This window comes from Gossypium hirsutum, chromosome A09 (assembly GCF_007990345.1).
Source record: "Gossypium hirsutum isolate 1008001.06 chromosome A09, Gossypium_hirsutum_v2.1, whole genome shotgun sequence".
Taxonomy (NCBI): Eukaryota; Viridiplantae; Streptophyta; class Magnoliopsida; order Malvales; family Malvaceae; genus Gossypium; species Gossypium hirsutum.
Window position 1 is genome coordinate 11224021 of NC_053432.1, and position 5582 is coordinate 11229602.

The window sequence follows — 5582 nt, forward strand, 5'->3', positions numbered from 1 at the left end:
AATTGCTTAGAAAGCAGCTTCAATGGTGTTTTTTGGATAATTTTTGTGCTATCTCTTGAAGACTGCTTATTCCATCTTTTATTTCCTTATTTATGTCTTCTTAAAATGCTAGAAAACCCTAAAAATTGAAACTTTCAACTGTTAACGCAAATGGTTCCCGAGATTGACATGCCTTGGACACACGATCGTGTGATGGATTACTTGTGTGAACATCTATTGCATGTGCACAACTTTTGAAATGCTCGAATTTTCTAATTTCCACTTGTTTTTCAATCCTATGGCTCCCAAGTGCCCCTATTAAGTACAAAAAACATGAATATAAAAGGATTAGAATTATATAATTCCTAATTAATGTCGCATAGTCACCAAAAAATGCACTAAGATTGAGGCTAAAATATGTTACTTTTGACAATTATCAAATATCCCCACACTTAAGTATTTGCTTCTAATCAAGCAAAGTCCACAATTCACATTCAAATTAACTTTCCTTCACCCATTATTTTCATTGATCATGTCTTAGGATAATTTATAGGTCATCATACATTAGAAATTTAAACTAAAATGAAATAAAGATCGTAAGCAATCTAAAAAAAAATTTAATGTATAAAACACAAGAGTCTCCCCTACCTTAATAATTACTTGAAATTCAAACTCAACAAAGTTTAACACCCTCACTAAGATTCACTCAAAGCACTCAAAGTGTTTAACGACTAATTAAAATGCACTCAATAGTTAAATGAGGAATGTTATTACCATAAGCTTGCTTAAGAATCAAATCTCCACCACTACAAATATGAGATGACACAAAGATCAAGAGGTCTTTACAAAGGTTGTAATGGGGCTTAGGTTAAGGGTATGGAATGATATCCATGGTGATTACAGTAAAGATATGAATTGGTGAGTTACCAGACCAAAAGAATAAGATGTTGAATTGCATGAATTTAACATGAATAGTTAATAACTAATTGAACTGAGCATTTATAAAAGATATAATAGTGATGATTAAAGCTGAACAAATAATATAATGGGGCTATAACGATCTCATAATTGAACGAGATAGCCCGAACTTTTTCTATTTTTTTAAACTAAGAAAATTCAGCAATATGAATGATCGAACATATTTAGGCAACTTACAAATCTAATCTCGACTAAAACAAATCAATAAAAAGGTAATTCAAAGATTAATAAGGTTTTAAGGGTTAAAATGAGTTGATGATAAATGAAAAAAAAGGATTAGGCTCAAAGGGAGTTACTAGTGGGAAATAAAGTGGGTAGGCTATTTAAAGGGTAAGTAGGCTAAATCTTAAGTGTCTCTATTATCTCAACATATTAAATCATTAATATGGTCTTAACATGCATAAAAAAAGCAAGTTCTAGAATAAAAAACCTATTTAACACACTCAAAACCAAAAATAATATGAGCATAAAAGGGTAGATACCCTAAAGGCTCAAAAGCTCACAAAAATATGGTTTTCATTATGACAAAACTTGTAAATTTATAATTCAAGACAATGATTAAATTTAGGGAGAAAGCTTTAAAAAATTACTTTTTGAAAATAGCTTATCAAGCTTGATTCTCTCATACATTAAGGTATAAATAAAAATGCATAAAATCCAAAAATTATCAGAAAGCAGAATCAACAAAACCTTTTGATTTAGAAACAATAACTCTCATGCAAAAATTAAGAAAATTTCTTAAGAAAAAAAATGTAAAAATTAAAGGGCTAAGTCGAATAAATTTATAAAATTCTCTCCACACTTAAGATGTGCATTTCCCTCAAAATGAGAATAGAAATAAGCATAATAAACATCACAAAATAATAAAATGAGGAGGGAATTGAAACTATCATGAATTTGGGTGATTGTGTAGAGATAGTGAAAGCTTGAGGCATTGGAGATCCGACGTTAACTATAGTTATCCTTGCACAATCAAAAGAAGACAAAATGAAATAAAAATAAAAACAATGAAACTAGTAGAAAAGTAGTCTAAGTAACAGTGAAGTCGATAAAAAGTAGAAACACTCAGATAAAAAAACTAAAAGAGAAAATATTAGATATCAACTTCTTGTTGAATATCAAGATCCAAAGGCTCTAAAACAGAAGTGCGAACTGCTATCGAAAATATTAGATATTAGTATCTATCACCTAGAGACCCATACAAATAGGTGATTTCTTCTGCAAAATGCTCTGGTAGCGACAAAAATGGGCCAAGAAATGTGAAAATCAATCTGGTGGCGCTCCTACATACTCCATAAGAAAAAGGCATTTAAGGTGCCTATAATGCCAGTACTCCCTGATAAACCATAAATTATACATATTTTTATCCCATGCTTAGCACATTTTTTGATGAATTATCCTTAGATTTGGTGAATTCGATGCTCCTAATCCTTTAATTTCATGTTTTATACTTAGGTAAGCATAGGAGAGTAAAAAGAGCAAGAAACGAGCCAAAAATGGAGAAAATGGGCCAACGTGGGAAACCAACACGGCCTGGACTTTCTCACACAGGTAGATCACACGCCCATATCTGTACAGTAGAATAGAGCACGACTTACATGAGTAGGCCACACGCCCGTGTCTATTTAACACCCTTGAACACGGATTGGAGAAATCAGACACGGGCGTGTCCCTGACAAGCCTAAGTTCAGTCCTATTCGAAAAAGGCCACTCTTGAGGGATTTTAGACATTTTAAAGCCTATTTAAACACTTGATGAGGCACTTAGAAGAGACACACGGAGTAGGAGGCAAGGAATTACTCAAGGAAAGCCGATTGATCCATCTCAGAAGCTGGATTCATCGTCAAGACAGAAGATCTCCCTTCAATTTCCTTCAAGAGTTTTGGGTTTTCTTTATGTTTTGTTATCTTTATTCTTTTGAGATGTTTTCTTTTATAAATATGAACTAAATCCCTTAAGTACCTAAGGGGAATGAAACCTAAGATGGATCTTGTTATTATTATCTGAATTGTATGATAAATATTTGACTTTTCTTAATTATGAATTATTCTTGTTTTAATATTCCAGGATATTGATTCAAGTTCTGATATGCTTATTCAGAGGAGAAAAAGTCCCTGTGTAAGAGTAGATCTAACATAATTAAGTAGAGTTGATTGCACGCCTAGAGATAGGGTGACAAGATTTTACCGGATTAGGGTAATAAGGGAATCCATAGATCGAGTTAATGCAACACTAGGGAGTTAATTAGAAAGAGATTTCAATTAACCAACCTAGGGTTAGACGTTGTTAGTATCAAGAGAGATAATAATATAAATTAGGGATTTCTATGGATCAAGTCAAATGAATAAATCGTCTGATTCAGAGTCAAATAACATGTGAAGTCTAGGTGAATTTTTCCTTGGGTATTGTCTTAATCAATCAGTTTTCTCAAAAGTTTTTCCCAATTTTCTTTCTGTGAATTCTTAGTTTAGTAATTAGTTTAGATAAACAAAATCCTTAATTTTTTAGGCTAGATAATAAAAAGAGAGTTAATACTAGTACTTTTAGTTTCTTTGGGATTCGACAATCTGGTCTTGCTAAAGCTATACTATTGTTCGACAGGTGCGCTTGCCTTCATCGTGATAGTTAGTTTTCAAGAGCGATCCATTATAAATTATAAAATTTATTGTACTTATCATATATCACATCATATCACGATCAAGTTTTTGGTACTGTTTCCAGGGAAACTAAGATATTAGGAACACTCAATTTTTATTACTTTAGCCATTTTATTTTTATTGCAATTTAAATTTTTTATTTTCTTTTCTAATTTTTCGTTTATTCGCTTCTGGCAGGTTTTTATAGTGCATGACTAGAAGAAACCCATCAGGATCATTACTCTTTGACAGTGAGATCGATCGCACAGCTCGCAGAAACTGAATAGAAATAAGGCCAAGCCTAAGATACATAGAGGAAGAGCAAGAGGACGACATTCACACCACAACTGTGGAAATGGCTAAAAATCAGGAAAATTCGCTACCTCCTACGATTGCTACTGACCCAATAAATTAGAATCCTGCTCCACGCACTATATATGATTATGATAAACCTACTTTAACAGGAATTGAGTCAAGTTGCGCCTGCTGTTGCTGCAAATAATTTTGAGCTGAAACCTAACACAATTAAAATGATCCAATAGTTTGTTCAATTTGATGGTTTGCAGGACGAGGACCCAAACACTCATTTGGTGAATTTCCTAGAGTTTTACGACACTTTTAAAATCAATGGCATTTCTAATGATGCCATTCGCCTTCGGTTGTTTCCCTTTTCTTTGAGGAACAAAGCAAAATAGTGGTTGAACTCGTTACCACGAGGGTCAATCACTACTTGGGAACAAATGATCGAAAATTTGTACTTAAATATTTTTCACCGGCTAAAATGGCTAAATTGAGGAATGATATCTCTTCTTTTGTGCAGATGAATCTAGAGACACTCTATGATGCATGGGAGAGATACAAGAATCTCTTGAGAAGATGCCCTCACCATGGGCTACCCTTATGGTTGCAGGTTCAAACATTTCACAATGGCTTGAATCCTTCGACTAGACAATTGATTAACGCAATTGCTGGTGGAACTATCAATAACAAAACACCTGAAGTGGCTTACGAATTTATTGAAGAGATGTCACTAAATAACTATTAGTGTCAAGTCATGAGAACAAAGCCGATGAAAGCAGCAGGTGTTTTCAACCTCGATGTGGTTACTATGCTATCTAACCAGGTAGAACCCTTAAATAAAAAGATTGACAGTTTGTGTGGTTCTACTTAGGTACATCCAGTGATGACGTGTTATTCAAACGGAGGAGGAGCGTACACAGAATATCAACCCTTCAACCCTAGCACCGAGGAGGAACAAGTTCAATATATGGGTAATAATAATTCTAGATCTCAAAATATCCCTTATAGTAACGCATATAATGCAGGTTGGAGGAGCCATTCCAACTTTTCATGGGGTGGTCAAGGGAATCAAAGGCCACAACATCATCTGGGTTTTCAACAACCACCTTACCAATAGGAAAAGAAACCAAGCCTTAAGGAGATGCTAACAAAGTTTATCTCGGTGTCAGAAACTCGCTTTCAGTATACTGAAATAGCACTTAAGAATCAACAAGTGTCGATCCAAGGGCTCGAAACTCAGTAGGCCAACTCACCAAATTGATTTCTGAACGACCATAAGGTAGCTTGCTCAGTAACACTGAATCTAACCCAAGGGAACAACTCAATGCAATTACCATTTAAAATGAGGAAGGGCTAGTCGAACCTGAACCAAAACTGAGGCAAGGAATTATGGTAAGTAAAAGAAAAAGTGAGGTAGACCACAGTGAGCAAACACTGGTAAGTAAAGAGTACAAACCTCGTGTGCCATACCCCAATGCGACAAGGAAAGACCACACAGACAAACAATTCAGTAAATTCCTTAAATTATTAAAAAAATTACATATTAACTTACCATTTATTGAAGCTCTTTCGCAGATGCCAAATGCAGTCAAATTCTTAAAGGAGCTTTTAACAAACAAGCGAAAGTTGGATGAAGTGTCACATGTGGAGTTAAAAGTAGTTTGCTCAGCCATAATACAGAATAAGCTG

The 5582-nt window shown here is 34.1% G+C and overlaps 1 non-coding gene across 1 annotated transcript; it reads right to left on the minus strand.

The window, feature by feature from the left end:
- Positions 1-4380: 4380 nt before the first annotated feature.
- On the minus strand, positions 4381-4487 carry LOC121207309 (small nucleolar RNA R71). The gene has a single exon (XR_005902399.1). It is a non-coding gene; the product is annotated as a small nucleolar RNA R71 (small nucleolar RNA).
- Between the last annotated feature and the right edge of the window lie 1095 nt (positions 4488-5582).